Below are 17,630 nucleotides of genomic sequence, written 5' to 3' on the forward strand. Positions count from 1 at the left end.
AGTTGTTCTTATGCCTGTACTGGAGCTTGAACTCAAGGTGTCAATTTCTGAAATCATTTCTGTGCTCATGACTGGTGCTCTACCACTTGAGTCACACTTCCAGTCCATTGAGAAAATATTTTTGAATAACAATTCTCGGTGATTTTCAATTTTATTTTTCACACCAGATCACTATGAATTCAGAAGAAGACAATTTAATCATAATGCCAATGCCAATTGATCTTTCTTTCTTCTTCCAATTTACCTGTATTTAGTCACTTTTTTTTCAAGATAAATTCATGCCTGTTGAATATGGTTGGCTTAAATCAAACTAATTTGAAATGCATACTTGGACACATTACATTGTTTTTTGGTAAATAGCAAAATAGTCCTATGACACATTAATTTGTGTGTGCACACACATGTGAGTGCTCACACTTGTGCAATGCACACATACATGTGTGAGCCAGTATTGGGTCTTGAATTTGGGGCCTAGACACTGTCCATTAGCTTTTTACTCAAGCTAGAGCTCTACCACTTGAGCCACACTTCCACTTCTGGCTTCTTATTGGTTAATTGGGCATAAGAGTCTCACAGACTTTTTTGCCTGAGCTGGCTTTAAACCATGATCCTCAGATCTCAGCCTCCTGCATAGCTGGGGTTACAGATGTGAACCCTGCTGGCAGGCCTCATTTGACTTTTCAGATATTTGTTCCCTTTCCTTGATCATTATACACTTTAGATGGAAAACAATCACTTGTTGTTTTGTTTCACAGTTCTGTTTTGTTTTATTAGACCATGCTGAGGATCCAGTCTGGGGTTTTGCCTCATTTGTTCCCTTTCCTTGATCATTATACTCTTTAGATGGAAAACAATCACTTTTTGTTTTGTTTCACAGTTCTGTTTTGTTTTATTAGACCATGCTGAGGATCCAGTCTGGGGTTTTGCCTCCAACCCTGGCTGGCCTTGAACTCTCCTTCCTTGCACCTCTGCCTCATTAGTGCTGATTAGGCATCACCGCCAGGGTAGTTTTGCTCTTACGAAGGAGTCCACTTTTAAGGAGAGGAACATGGCATGGTGGTAGGACACAAGCCTTGTTTATGTAACATCTCAGATTTGGTCCACAGTACTGAAGAGAAAACCAAGTCAATATATGATGCTGTGACCACCTGACAGTTTGTATCTACTCTCGCTATCATACCCTGATTTCACATGGATTTGTGAAATATTGTGTTTGTAAGATGAAATCCCCTAAACAGAGCTTTTGCAGCTTCGTAATGACTTAGCAGTCACAGTATGAAAAAGAATTCTTGACCTTTAGATCATTGTTGAAGAAATAAGGTCACTTTAACAAATGCCAAAATTTTTAAACATAGACACAAACAATACTTTTTGGAAAAACTCAAGTTGATATAAAATATTCCCACAAAAAGAGGAAATATTTTTACATATCATTTTGAAAGCACAAAAATATACTTTAAAACCTGGTACAATATGGGTGCTGGTGGTTCATACTTGAAATCCTAGCTACTCAGGAAGTTGAGACAAGATTTGAAGCAAGCTTGGCTGGGCAGAAAAATCTGTAAGATTAGCAAAATATGAGACCAGAAGGAAGCATTGCATACGTAGTAGAGTCCTAGACAACCAACTAATCCCCATGAGATTGCAAGACATTGAATTCCAGCCTCTTCATTGGCACTCAAAATAATATTAATAAACCAACACTGGCAAAGTATTCATCAACAAGTAAAATAATGTAGCTTTACAATCCTTATGCACTGTGCCAAATACATTTCAATATATAAACTATTTCTTTGAACAAAAATGTAAGTTACAATTTTAAAAAAGCCAAACAAATCTTCAGAATCAGAGTTAAAAATGAACAGTAGCCGAGCACTGGTGTCTCACGCCTGTAATCTTAGCTATTCAGGAGACTGAGATCTGAGGATAGAGATTTGAAGCAGGAAAGTCCCTGAGACTCTTTCCTCCTAGTAACTACCAAAAGGCCAGAAGTGGAGCAGTAGTTCAAGTTGTAAAGCTCTGGCCCTGAGCAAAATATCCTGCAGGGGCAGCACCCAGGCCTGGAGTTCAAGCCCAGAATAGGTGCACATGTGTGCACGCACACACAACACACACACACACACACTCACACACACACAAATTAACAGTAATTGAAAAAAATCTGTCAAGATATGGTGATAAATATAGAATAACCAGATGCTTGGTTTTCTTAATGGATTACATAAATAAGAGCATCATGTGCATTTGTAGCAGTGCTTCTATTTGTGTGTATTAAGCTAACAATGTCAGATTCATGACTTTATGATAGGTTTTGCCAGTCACATTCCACAAAGAACTGAATGAAATATTAGTAAAAACAGGCTGCGATGTCACTTCGTGGAGCTCAACACATCAAGTTTATTTATCAGCTCCCTCAGGCTCAACGGTCGTGGGAACAGGTAAGCTGAGTGACTGTCATTTACTACAAGTTGGTAAGCTGGGTCCTAAAATGAGCTGGAATCAATTTGCAGCTTTCTAAAAACCAAAGGAAAGGAAATCTTGAAGTCATTTCCTTCTTAGAATGTTCTCATCAGTGGAAGGAGTCTCTGGCAGAGAAGGGATGCTCAGATTCTTTGAAAACTTAGCTGTTGGTGACACCAGGGCTAGAAGTTTGGCTAGGTGGGCTGCCTGTGCTCAGCGAAGTATCTTATATCAAACTTTCATTGATTCTTAAAAAAATTTTTTTTACTGTAAATGTGATACACAGAGGGGTTTCAGTTACATGAGTCAGGTAATGAGTACATTTCCTTTTGAACAGTGCCATCCCCCCTCTCTCATTCTATCCCAGTTTTTCCCTCCCAGCTTCTCTCCCTCCAATGTTCATTTCCAACAGAGTGTCTAGTGAGATCACTGCTGAATTGGTTTACCCTTTGTTCCACTATTTCTGTGCTTTTCCTTCACCTCCTCAAAACAAACTTATATACAAGACATAGGGTACAGAAATAAAAAGCAATGACAGAAGGGAATAAACTAAAGAAAAAAAGGAAGACAAAAAAAGAAAAGGAACTGCAAAAAGTATAATAAAAAACCTTATTTCCATTTCTTGGAGTTCATTTTGATAAATATCATTTCATATGGTCATAGGCACATAGCTATTGAGCCCTTGTAATTTTCTTCTAAGAATATCCTCCTATGTTCTCACGGTATGAATGTTTAGATTACTGTTTAATTATGTCCAGGTTTAATTATTTGTCCTTTTATTACCCATTGGATATACTTGTAGATTTATGGGCACATTCTAGTTATTACAAATGAGGGAAAGCATGCAGCTTATGCTTCTTTAGGTGTGACTTCTCTTAGAAAAATTTTTTCCAAGTCTTTCCATTTCCTTACAAATGGGGCAATGTCATTCTTTCTGATGGAAGCATATAATTCCATTATATATATATATATATATATATATACACATATACACCACATTTTCCTTTTTTAAATGTTTTTTTGTGTAAAAATAGTGTACAGAGGGGTTACAGTAACATGTGTAAAGAAATGAGTACATTTCTTATTGAGCATTGTTACCTCCTCCTTTCCTTTTCCTCTACCATCCCTTCCCTCCCCACTTCCCCAACTCCCCCTTACCCTCCCAAATCGTAAAGTTCATTTTCTACATAGTGTCTTGTACATCTCATTGTTAAAATGGGTCAACCTGTATCCTTGTTTCAGCATTTGTTATTTCCCTTCCTCTCCCCAAATTAGAAAAATGTATATAAAACATACAGGGCACCAACATCAAATACAGTGAAAACAGGGCTTATACTGTGGGAGGAAGAACCTATAAGACAAACAAAAATATCACATAGTACATTTAGCATTAAAAACAATAGCAAAAAAGAAAAAAAGTGTATCCCTATCTTGGGGTTCATTTCACTTAACATCATCTTATATGGTCATATGTACATAGCTTTTGACCTTTTCTGCTTGTCCTCAACTTACACTAGTTATTGTAAATAAGGGAAACCATGGGACCTATATTTCTTTGGGCCTGGCTTAGTTCACTTAATATAATTTTTTCCAAGTTTTTTCTGTTTCCTAAAGAATGGGGCAATGACATTGTTTCTGATGGAAGCATAGAATTTCATTGTGTGTGTGTGTGTATCACATTTTCTTAATCCATTCATCTGCTGAAGCATGTCTGGATTGGTTCCATATCCTAGGTATTGTAAATAATGTTGCGATAAACACAGTTGTGCTGATAGATTTAGTATAGCCTTGTTTATGATCATTTGGGTAAATGCCCCAAAGTGGGATTTCTGGGTCATAGGGGAGCTCCAGCCCTTCAAAAGATACTTAAAGATGTCCTAAACATAGAAAACTAACAAGAGTACAACAAAGGACAAGAAACAGCCCCTAAACAAAGATTACAAGAATTACAGGACGAACCCAGTTGGCACAGCCCTCAAGAAGGTGGATAACATGGCAGGAACTACCAAATATTTCTCAGTCCTAACTCTCAATATTAATGGACTTAATTCTCCAATTAAGGGACATCGGCTGTCTAGTTGGATCAAAAAACAAGATCCTTCTATCTATTGCCTTCAAGAGACAGAGGAGGTGGGTGGGAAGGGATGGTAGGAGAAAAACAAAGGAGGATGCAACAATGCTGGATAAGAAATGTACTCATTACCTTGCTCATGTAACTATAACCCCCTTGTGCAGTATTTTCACAATAAAAAACTTAATTTTTAAAAAAGAGACACACCTTGACCATAAAAACAAACATATTCTGAAAGTGAAAGGCCGGAATAAAATCTTCCAAGCAAATGGCCCCCATAAACAGGTCGGAGTTGCAATCCTAATATCAGATAAAATAGATTTCAAATTAAAATTAGTGAGAAGAGATAAAGAAGGTCATTACATACTAATTGAGGGATCTCTCCTTCAGGAGGATATTACAATTCTAAATATGTATTCACCAAACAATGGAGCACCCAAATTTTTATCCAAGAAACACTACTTCACCTCAAATCTCACATAAATCCAAAGACATTAATTATTGGGGACTTTAACACTCCACTATCTCCACTGCATAGATCAACCTGGCAAAAACTCAACAGAGAAACCTCAGAACTAAACACCTGCATAGATCAACTGGACTTAACAGACATTTACTGAGTATTTCACCCAGCAGCATCAGAATAAACATTCTTCTCAGCAGCACCAGAATGCACATTGTTCTCAGCAGCACATGGAACATTCTCCAAAATAGACCACATTTTAGGTCACAAAGCAAATTTGTCCAATTTCAGAAACATTGAACTTATGCCCTGAATTCTCTCAGACCACAAGGGAATAAAATTAGAACTCAACATCAAAAACCACCAAAGGAAGTCCTATAACACATGGGGGCTAAACAACACATTATTGAACCACCAGTGGGTCATGGAAGCGATTAGAAAGGAAATTCAAATATTCATGATATTCAACAAAAATGAACACACAAATTATCAGGTCCTCTGGGACACATTTTCTTGATCCATTCATCCACTGAAGAGCATCTGGGTTGATTCCATATCTTGGCTATGATAAACAATACTGCAATGAACATGGTTGTGCTGGTAGCTTTAGTGGAGGCTGGTTTATGCTCAATTGAATAGATGCCCAGAAGTGGGATTACTGGATCATAGGAGAGCTATATGTTTAGCTGGTATATTCTTCGTGGAAATATGAACTTGTTCAACCACTCTAGAAAGCAATATGGAGGTTTCTCATTGATTCTTTGCTGTTGTCTTTTCAGTCAAGATAATTTTGTATAGACACAGGAAAAAGAGGAATGAACAACAGAAAAAGTCACTGGAATCATGTCTTTCAGCAGTTAATACTTTTCTTTTCCTTTGTACCAATCTGGGTTTTGAACTCAAGGCTTGGGCTCTGCCACTGAGCTTTGGTATTCAAGGCTGGCACTGTACCTCTGGAGCCACAGCTCCACTTCTGGATTTTTTGGTGATTAATTGGAGATAGGAGACTTATGGACTTTCCTGCATGGATTGGTTTTGATCCATGATCCTCAGTTATTAGCCTCTGGAGTAGCTAGAATTACAAGCATGAGCCACCAGCACCTAAAGGTTAGTACTTTAGTTGTTCTTGTGTATTTAGAAAAGAAACGAAATGAAAAAGAATCGTATATGGAATAAGAGAAAACATACTCCTAATATTTTTTTTAAGTACCTATGATTTTATCTGCCCATATTTTAATCCAATTATTCATTTGGGCAACAAACATATATTCAATGTGTCATTGATCAAAGTCAAGAATAAAGACAACACAGGGACCTTGAGATCCAGATATCTTTGGGTCATGGAGGATTTTTGTTTGTACTAGAAAATAAAAGAAATGTAATTGACTGGAACATATTTGCTTCCCTAACACATTATCATAAATTTGGGAGCTTTAAAAAACACCAGCTTACTGTCTTGCAGTTCTTGGGGTCAGAAGTCAACCATTACTTTAACAGGGCTAAAATGAGGGTGTCAGAAGCTTACATGCATCAGAGATAGTTTGTGGGGATCCATTTCCTGTCCTTATGCAAATTCTAGGGACTGCCTTCAGACCTTGGCTCCTAGCCCTTTGCTCCCTTTGCTCCTTTTGCTCTCTGAAGCCAGAAGAAGAGCACCTTTCCTCCCATTTCTGATTCTTTTTTTTTTTTTTTTTAAATATCTCTGCCTTGACCTTCCTATATCCACAAGTAGGATAACTTCCCAGCTCAAGGTCTTTAATGACATTTGCATGTGCCTCTGGAATTTAAAGCAGTGCAAACAGTTTCTGGAATGAAGGTGTAGATAAGCCAGTCTATCAGAGAAGCCAGTCAAAGAGAGGAATGGACAAGGGGTGTGAGGAAGCTGATGTCAGCTTCCTGAACTCCTTCAGGGTCCTGTATAAAGGGTTCCCTTTGGACTTTTGGAATGAGGAATCGAGTGTGTGTGTGTGTGTGTGTGTGTGTGTGTGTGTGTATGTGTGTGTGTATGTGTGTGTGTGGTGTATGTGCATGAGCATGCACGCATGTGCTAGTACTGGGGTTTAAAGTCAGGATCTCATGTTCTTGCTTGATCTTTGCACTCAAGGCTAGTTACTGTTCTACCATGTGAGCCTCAGCTTCATTTCTGGCTTTTTCGGAGGTTAATTAGAGGTAGGAGTCTCATGGATGTTCCTGCCCAGGCTGGTTGCAAACTTAAACCCTCAGATCTCAGCCTCCTTTGAAGCTTGGGGTGCAGGAGTAAACCATGGCACCTGGCTCTTGCAATTTATTATTGACTCTGGATAGAATTTAAGGGTCTCCTGCAGAGAGGGGGAGTATTTAGGACTATGGAAGCTTCTCTGGGTAGCCAGGTTTTACCTAGTGACTAGAGTCTGGCTCCAAAGCACTCAGTTCATTGGTCTTTTTTACCCGCAGCGTGAAAAAATAATCATCTATTTGCCAAGCCCCTATCATATAAAACCCTAACAATGTGCTGAGTGTGACTTAAGAGCTCATAACATATTTTTCATGAAGGTAAGGAAAATCCATTAAGGAGATTAATTCGTGTTTAGAGAGCCTACATCTCTACAGCCAAAATTATTTGTTCTGTTGTGTGGTTTGCAGCTACACTGTGATGGTACTCTGGTGTAGAGAGGGCGCCATTATTTTCTCCAATATATTTTCCACAGTTGGATCACTTATAAATTATTAAACCAGGATTTCTTGAAGGGAACTTTGAGTTCAAGTTGAAACGTTTTTCTTTTGTATAATTATTACAGTAGGTTTGAAAGGGGAGCTATTACAGGAAAAATGATTTCTCCAGGAAAATATACATATACAAGCTAGTCTTTTACACAGAGAAAATCTTCATTTGCTGCTCTTCAGTTGGAATATTCTAGAAAAAATATGTAACTGCTATAATACATTGTCTCATTGTTCAGTGGCACTGTGGACATAACCCTTTGATAATCTTGAAGAAAGATAATTACTCAAGTTCTATAGTGATGAATTTAGAAATAATACAATGGGTCTTTTATGGCATAAACAATTTGAGTTGCACAGATCTTATGTTAAGATGAAAAAAAGAAATGATTGTAGAGTTTAATATTTACCCAATTACTTATTCAAATCCCAAGAGATTCTCAACTTAGCTTACTGTGATCACTTGAAGAATTTAAGAATGTAGATGCTGCTAGGCAGTGGTGGTTCATGTCTGTAATCCCAGCTACTTGAGAAGTTGAGCTCTGAGAATCAAGGTTCAGAGCTTGCCTGGGCAAGAAAGTCCATGAGACTTCTCATTGGGGAAGTCTGGGAGATTCTCATCTTCAATTAACCAGCAACAAGCTGGAAGTGGAGCTGGGGATCAAGGGATAGAGTGCCAGCATGTGCATGAAAGGTTGGTGGTGGCTCCCAGTCTCTGAGTTCTATCCTCAGGACTGGCACAGAATAAATAATAACACAGATACCTTTAATTTAATCTTTCCTACCTAGTCCACAGTAGACCACAAGAACTCTAATATCTGGCCAGTTGAAAGAAAACCATTGAGCTAGAAAAAGAATAAAAATTCTGGTGAAATTCCTTGTCTGGAAAAGATAGGTAGAATAGAAAAGAACACATTCATTACTTCATTTTTATCCTAATATAAGCATCAACTCACCTGGTTTCATATTTTCCGGTTAGGGATCTTCTACTTATAACTAAGGAATTTCTAGACTTAGAAACAATCATGAAGAATTATAATGTAGAATGTACTAGAGGGCTAGTCAACAGAAGCTGCCCTTGCTAGTACAAAACTATCTGTGCTCTTCTCAGAAGGAAAGGAGCAGGCTGGAACTAAATAGTGTATCAATGTGCTGGACATCTACAGATAGATACCATACCCATTATATAGCAAGACTAGACTGAATTCCAGACCAGAGGAGGTGGGGCACAGATTCTATAGCAAGGTCAAGAAAATAATAAAGCTCAAGAAAGTTCCTGGAGTTTCCTAAGACTATGTCAGCTGAGACAAAATACTTGGGTATTAATCACCCTTTGTATTCAAGTAGTCAACATCACATTTAAGAGACAAAGGTTTGGGTTAGCCACTTTGCTTGCACTAAAGTCATAAAGAAAAAAAAAAGTTATCCTGACTGGAAAAATGATACTTTGCAGCATAGAATGCAGCCTGTAAGATTTATAGGTTGGGTGCTGGTAACTGCAATCAGAACTGTTTAGAAGGGTGAGATATAAGGGTCAAAGTTCAAAACCCAGCCACAGCAGACAAAGCCAAGATATTCTTATCTCCAGTTAATCAGCAAAACAACATCAACAACAACAAATCAGAAGTAGAGGTGTGACTTATGGAGTAGAGTAACAGCTTTAAAGGGAAAAGCTCAGGGACAATGCAGAGCCCTGAGTTCAAACCTCAGTAATAGCACAAAGAAAAGGGACTGGAGGCATGGTTCAGGTGGTAAAGTACCAGCCTAGCTTGTGAATTCAAACTCCAGCATCAACAAAACAAAACAAAGAATGTTATAAGATTTATAGAGACCCAGGCTCCTATCACAGGAAAAAACATATACTCACAAACTCAGGACAAGAAAGCATTTTCTTTCTTAGATTTCCGGGATGCTAATATTGGAAACAGAAAAATCAAAGAGCAAATCCATACTTAGAGCTGAGCTCAGAGCTTGACATGTTAGTAATCAATACAGTTAGATGATTATGGGGTTTTCTCTCTTTTTTCTCCCAAATTCTATACAATTTAAGTTTAATAAAGCAAACTCACTAGCATGAGTTATTTGCCAACATATTTCCAAATGCTTCTGCATTTCATAGTAACTTTCCCCAGTAAAGAAGACTTCCTTAAAAAACAAATCTTCCAGTTTAAATAAAATCATAGGCTTGAAGAAGGATGGATTGCTAAAAAATTGGCAGAGGGCCTAGAATTAAAAAATAATAATTCTTATCACTTGTTCACTCATTAGAGCCACAACAATCACTGCCAAAACATGCCTGTATTACCATAGAGACCAAAGAGATATTCACATATTAAATAACAAATGCTGTTCAACAAGAACGGAGCTGAGGACAAGGCCCCCTGTTTAAATTCTGGAATTAGATTTACTTTTGGCAGAAAATGGGCATAATTGGAGACTTTCAAACATGGAGGATTCTGCAAGTTTAATCATTTAGCAAATTTTGATTCTTGATATAGTCTATACATTGCACTGTGGAATTTCTGTTTGAAAGCTGTATTGTTTTCTCAAATAATTGTACCTGCATAGATCTTCTACAAGGACGGTTATTGCCCTCTTGGCTGAATACAATCAAGAAATATTTTTGACCAGGTGCTGGTGAGATTACAGGTGTCTTTCACCTGTAATCCTAGCTACTCAGGTGGCTGAGATCTGAGGATCATGGTTCAAAGCCAGCCTGGGCATGAAAGACTATGAGACTCTTATCTCCAGTTAACCAGCAAGAAGCCAGAAATGGAGTTGTGGCCTAAGTGGTAAAGTGCCAGTCTTGAGGAAAAACTAATGGACAGAGTCCAGGCCCTGAGGACTGGCATACAGACGCACACAAAAAGAAAGAGATGTGTTTCTGGATTTTCTGGGATAATAAACTATCCTTTGGTAATGTTAATCCTCCAACCACTATCAATATATAATTTACATAATTCATTTCTACTATAACACTAATACATCTGGCACATTATAATGCATAATAGCCAAAAGACCTTTTGAGGAAATTTCCCTGGTGTCTATCAGCTTTATGTGTATTGTTTTCTTTTGCCTTAACTCCTTAATTCCCCCTCCCTCTCCATTTTACCTTCCCCTCCTTCTCCCCCTCTCCCCTCCCCCTTCTTCTCTTCCTCTTCCTCCTCCTGGTCTTCTTATCCTCCCCCTTCTCCTTCTTTGCCAGTTCTACAACTTGAATTCAGGGCCTGGGCCCTTTCCCTAAACAGTTTTGCTGAAGACAAGTGCTCTACTAGTTGAGCCATAACTCCACATCTGGCTTTTTGGTGGTTAATTGGAATCTCACAGAATTTCCTGCCCAGGCTGGCTTCAAACTGTGATCCTTAGATTCAACCTTCTAAGAAATGAGGATTACCAGCAGGTGGTAGGAGCCATCAGCACCTGGCTCTGTGTTTGTCTTTGATGGTGAGCTTCTATGACAAAGTGATATACTAAGTTTCTAACAATCCTGTATCCTCAGTTTTAACTTCAGCTACTCTATGTGGGTGGGAGGAGGGGATAAGGACTGGGGTTGGAACTCAGGGCTTCCTGCCCTCCACTTAGAATTTTTTGCTCAAGGTGGGTGCCCTACCACTTGAGCCACACTTCTACTTCTAGCTTTTTTCTGGTTAACTGGAGATAGAAATAAACTCACATTTTTTTATTTGGTTTGTAGATACTATGTTGAGGTCTGTCTTTTTAGCTAGCACAAGGACCAGATATTTTATGTCAGTTTTGAAATATTTTTTCTCCTATTCTTGAAGTATTGAAATATTCACTTGGGCTATATTACTATGGTTGAAAAGTTGTCTCATTAGTAAAGTATACAACAATTGTTTAATCTGAGACTGCACAAGAGAATCAGACAGTCTAAGTACTCCAGTCTGGAAAATCAATAAGCCACTAAAAGATGTATATATTTTGCACCCTTAAGTTGCTTCTCTTTGCCTCCTCCTCTTCTTCAACCAATGTAATAAGGGGCTGGGAAGGTAGTAGAGTGCTTGCCTTGCATGCATGAGGCCCTGGGTTCGATTCCTCAGCACAACATAAGCAGAAAAAGCCAGAAGTGGCACTGTGGCTCAAGTGGCAGAGTGCTAGCCATGAGCTGAAAAGCTGAGGGACAGAGCCCAGGGCCAGACTTCAAGCCCCATGACCAACCAAAAAAAAAAAAACAACCCAGTGTAATAAGAGCAACAGCTAATAATTTAATAATTTATTACATTGATATGTCTATGACAAACTAAAGAAGCAGAATCTCTGCCTATCCTTGTAATGCAGACCCAGGAAGAACAGCGTCTCCCACGAGGCCAAAGCTCCAGAAACATTCCTCAGATGCATTCTTTAGTAAACTAATTCTTACCACCATTACTACTTATAGTTTCTTCTGTTTTCTGAATGAATTCTGAGCCAATCGTGCAAAGTTAGCATGAGTAAATCTTACTATTCCAAGAAGAATCCAGAGGCAGTTTTTCCCCTCCATGTGCAAATCTTTTTGTACAACCAAAAAAAAAAAAATTCCATTCTCTCTTTACAAATTACCCCAGCGACACCTCCCACCTGTCAGAGAGATATGTCCATGCAGGCATTTTCCCAAGCTTGTGTGGCAGGCGCAGGCCCTTCTGGGCCCACTGCAGTGTGGATACCAGTCCATATGCATGAGGAAGAGACTCATTAACTCTATTGCAAGCCGTAGCTCAAAATACCTCTTTGGGGAAGATCAAAAAAGGTTATATCACTTTCATTTTAATCAACATTTCCAAAGTGTTAAAGTAGACTTGTTTTCTTTTCAAAGGATCAGGGGAGGGAAGGGAAAGCAGAGATAATTCCTGCTAATAGTGTCAAATACACTTACAGGCAGACATTGGGGGAATGAAACAACCGATCTATGTGCAGAGTTTGAAGGATTTTAAGCTTTTCAAGTAAATGTATGCACTATTAGCATTCACTGAGCTATAAACGCTTTGATCTTCCTTTAAAAGAAGCAAGGGGGAAAAGAAGGGAGAGGAGGGAGAAAGCGAAGCTGTCAGCAGTTTGAATGCTGCCAATTATAACAGCACTTACAAAGAGCTAATTAAACTTTGCAGAGGAATCTTTTTTTTTCCTCCTTGCATTGCTTTTCTATTTGTACTGTAAAGCAGCTTGATTATTGATAAGACCCACGTTTTGCAAGTTGAAGTTGAATTGGTAACATTTCTCCCAACACTGCTGCCATTCCCTTAGTACTCTGGGGCCAGGCTGTCTGGGATTTCTGGCTGTTTTTACCATCCGACTTGAGACATTAGCCTGGAGTCCAGGTTCAACCATTTGCAAAGAAAATATTGTTGAATTTTACATAGAGAATACTCTCTTTCTCATGGACTCATTTTTTTTTTTCTATGACTCTTATTTTTTTTTTCTTCTATGCCAGTAGGGGGACTTGAACACAAGGCCTCTCACTCTTGCTTGGCTTTTTTACCCAAAGCTTTCACTCTACTACTTGAACCAGACTCTACTTCCAGGTTTTTACTGGTTCATTGGAGACAAGATCACATAAACTTTTTGGCCTGTGCTGGTTTAGAACTGTGATTCTCATATCTCCATCTCCTGTAGGTAGGATTACAGGCATAGGCAACCGATGACACCTTTTCTCTGTGCATTCTTATCAACATGTAGTTAGAATCTATTTATTCATATTCTTAGAAAATGGGTATTTTCCTGGGGTAAACTTAACATATATGAGAGCCTTTTTTCCCATTCAAAAAAGCAGTTAATGAACACAGTGTGTCTTAGTCAGTGTCACCCTTTCAACTTTCGCAGCCACCCTTCCCAGCCCACCCCTTCCCTCACTTGTCCTAACTTTTTAGGTTACAGATTGACTTTTTTGCCATTAAAAAAAGCAGTTTATGCATGCAATTCATATGTGCCACCTCTTCAACATTTTCGCTCCCCTGATATCTAACCTTTTCCTTATTGTTCTTAATTTTGTGGTATATCCAGTGAATTCTAGACTGCATTCACCCCTTCAATCCTCTGCCCCTCTCCCTTTGCCCCCCCTCCATCTCTTGCAAGTGCTCATTTAATAATGCTTATTTGGGGGGGGCTATGACTTAATCTTACAAATGAATTAACTGAAGTATAATAAAATGTATGGAGAGCTCAAATAGTATAATTCTTTAAAAAGACTAAGTCAAATCCCAACAAAATAAGTGTGAGACCTTTTAAATAAATTTTCCTCTGCCTGTTCTGGCCAGTCTCACAGCTGTGCTTATAACTGCCTACTACCTCTGGGGTGGTTCTCTCCCTCCCTTCCTCCCTCCCTCCCTCCATTCTTTCCTTCCTTCCTTCCTTTCTTCCTTCCTTTCCTTTTTCCTTCCTTCCTCTTTCTGTCTGCACTCTTGCATTCCTTGTTTGCACCTCCATTTCTTTTCTCAGGAATTATTTGAACTCCACCCTTAACTGATTATTTTTCTTACCTTAATCATTCTCCAAAACAGATGTGAGCACAGGTGGTTCGCATCTGGAATCCTACCTACTCTGGTGATGAGATCTGAGGATTGCAGTTCAAAGCCCACTCAGGCAGAAAAGTCCATGAAACTCCAATATACCAACCAAAAGCTGAAAGTGGTACTGTTGCTCAAGTGGTAGAGCACTAGCCTTGAGCACAGAAACTAAACTCTGAGTTCAAGTCCCAGGACTGGAGCAAAAAAAAAAAGAAAGAAAGTAAAGAGAAATAAAGATAAAGCCCTCCTTGGTAATTCCTTTTTTACTGGAGTGCAAATAATCTTGCTTTTCAGGCATTTTGATGATGGTATGAAATAAATTAATAATACATTTAGAAAAAGTTGCAGAAAATCTTGTATAGATTTTGTGCAAATGAACTGTATCACAGAGTGGAAAGAACTGTACTGTGGAAAGAGCCCCTGGTCCAAAAACTTAACAGCTAGGCGCAGTTTCCCTCATAAACCCAAGGTCTGCCCCTAGTTTCCCTCACCTTCTGTTTGATTACCACTTTCTTGTTTACAAGATTTCTGAATGGCTTATGTCTATGAACCCATTTCATCTGTGACTTGTGCCTTTTCTTTCTTTTTTTGTGCCAATACTGGAGGCTATTAAAACTTGAGCACAGGGCCTGGATGCTGTCCCTTAGCCTTTTGCTCAAGGCTGGTCGCACTACAGTGTGACCATAGATCCACATCTGTGTTTTGCTTGTTGAAAGTCTCGAACTTGTCTGCCTAGACTGGCTTTGAACCTCTATCCTCAGTCTCAGCCTCTTGCATGCCTAGGATTATAGGCATGAGCCACTGATGCTGGGCAAAATTATTTTTTAATGACAATTACCTTTACAGTTCATCACAAATTGATTATTACAGCCAAATTGTTTCCAGCTGTCCTGTGTCACACATTAATCAATACATCTGCATCTCCTCCTCACATGTGTGCAGCACCAAATTCATTTGCTAGCTTATCTTTACTTCTCTAAATGTGTATCTTCATTGTTTACTATTGCTTCTTAGATCATTTGCTTATTTTTGTATTATACTATGATAATTTAATTACTGTAACTTCATTGAAGGTCTCTAAATAAATTAATCATTTTTTGTTTTTCAATATTGTCTGGATTTTCTTGGTGATTTGCTATGTATCAGTTTACAGGTAGCATATTAGACATTTTCACATGTCTGAGCTTTGGAAACATGAATATGGCAAAACTGAGGTTTGAACTCAAGGATTTTTTATTTGCAAGGCAGAAGCTTTAACACATAACTCACACCCCATCATTTTCCTGGGCCAGCATCCTGCTGAGCCTTCCACATAACTGATTATAGGTGTTTGCCACCTGTATCACCTTCCATGTGTGTGGGGTGTTTGTGTGTGTGTGTGTGTGTGTATGTGTGCATGTATGTATATGTGTATGAGTCTGAGGCCTTGAACTTAGGGCCTGAGCACTGACCCTTAACTTTTATGCTCAGAATTAGTGCTTGACAAGCTGAGTCATACCCCTACTTCCAGATTTTTGGTGGTGAACTGGATATATTTGTGTTATGGATATTCCTGCCTGAGTTGGCCTTGAATCACAATCCTCAGATCTCAGCCTCCTGAGTAGCTAGGATTACAGGCATGAGTTATCAGCTTCCATCATTTTTCTACTACTAATATTTTATTCCTTTGTTTGGAGAACTTAAAAGTTTTTATTTTCATATCTTCTGCCAAAGCAAGTCTTACTCATACAAGGCATTTCAAAACAATATTGTATATAGTTAAGCTCTATAGCAGATATATACTATATGTATTATATATTATATATACCTTATCACATATATTAGAGTTCTTTTATTATTCAAATAATTATTGATTAACTTTAAAAATAAAATAGACTTTATATTGAATTTACAAATAATACATTACTTCCAATAGTGCCCTTGTAAATAAAATTTCAAGATATATAGTGGTATAATATTGAAAAATATAATTTTACTTATTCCTTCAAATGATAGACATTTTGTTTGTTTTCTTTCCTATACTTTGTTGGCATACAAATGCAGCTATTGATGTGTTTGTCATTTTCCTGCTCATGAAGTGATAGAATTCATCCTTCATTGCTTGCAATGCATACAGAACACTGAAGATACCCTCCATCCACAAAGGGAGCAATGGATTCAAGATGGTGGATTAGAGGCAGCCAGCATACTGCTCATCAGGAGCAGCCTGCTCATCAGGAGAGAACCAATAGGTATGCAGCTGCCTAACAAGGAGATGCCTCTTAGAAAAACCTTAGATTCAAAGGAAAAAGCCAGTGACCAGATGAGCCCGAGAAATACTGGCCAGCAGAAAAGCGAGAAGGTCCTCAGGCCTGAGCATTCAGGGGGCAGGGAAGGGATGAGGAAGAGACTGGGAGTGCTCAGGTGTATGGGTACCCTCCACTTTCACAAGCACAGAATACTCAGCACATTACAGAACAACATGTCTAAACATGACAGAAACCCGAGGCCTGCATAGTGAGTTGATGTTATCGAAGGGTTCCTCTGAATTTTCTAGTGGTCATGTGGTGTATAGCAAGGCCCATCTTGGGAAGGGTCCTTTCTTTGAACCTGCTGCACCTGTGGTTTTCTCTGCACTGTCCTTTTCTCTGCACTTGTTCAGTGGAAAGTCCATTGAGACCAGATTTTGGCTAGAGAGGTGAGAAAAAAATTCTTCTGAGAAGGGTGCTAGTGGTTCATACCTCTAATCCTAACTACACATGAAGTTGAGATCTGAAAATTATGATTTGAAGCCAGCCCTGGCAGGAAAGTCCATCAGACTCTTAACTCTAACTAACAACCAAAAAGCTAGAAGTGGAGTTATAGCTCAGTAATAGAGTGCTAGCCCTGAAAGGAAAAAGAAGAAAGAAGGAAGGAAAGAAAGAAAGAAAAAAGGAAGGAAGGAAGGAAGGAAGGAAGGAAGGAAGGAAGAACGGACTCGGAGACAGGACCTGAATTCAAGGTTCAAAGTCCCAGAACTGGCACACACACACACACACACACACACACACACACACACACACACACACACACACACACACAATCTACTGAGAATTCTATGCAGTGAGATGTGCAGAGATGCTCCTCTTAAAAAAATCTGCATTATGTGCTCACTTCGGCAGCACATATACTAAAATTGGAACTATACAGAGAAGATTAGCATGGCCCCTGTGCAAGGATGACATGCAAATTTGTGAAACATTCCATATTTTTGTGAGCACGATAAGGAACGAGATGAGGCTAACCAAAGATTAATACAGGAATTTCATGAGCATGATGAGGCTAACCAAAGAGTAATACAGAAATTGTATGAGTGGGATGAGAATAGACAAAGACCAATGGAGGCATTCATGGAATCCAAAAGCTGAAGGAATCCAGGGAGGCTACAAAGGGAAAGTTGAATGGAGCCCTTCAGAAGGAA

The 17,630-nt window shown here is 38.8% G+C and overlaps 1 non-coding gene across 1 annotated transcript; it reads left to right on the forward strand.

The window, feature by feature from the left end:
• Positions 1-17,315: 17,315 nt before the first annotated feature.
• On the forward strand, positions 17,316-17,422 carry LOC122098184. The gene has a single exon (XR_006145680.1). It is a non-coding gene; the product is annotated as a U6 spliceosomal RNA (small nuclear RNA).
• Positions 17,423-17,630: the final 208 nt, after the last annotated feature.

This window comes from Dipodomys spectabilis, unplaced genomic scaffold, assembly GCF_019054845.1.
Source record: "Dipodomys spectabilis isolate Male_0828 unplaced genomic scaffold, ASM1905484v1 ptg000463l, whole genome shotgun sequence".
Lineage (NCBI taxonomy): Eukaryota > Metazoa > Chordata > Mammalia > Rodentia > Heteromyidae > Dipodomys > Dipodomys spectabilis.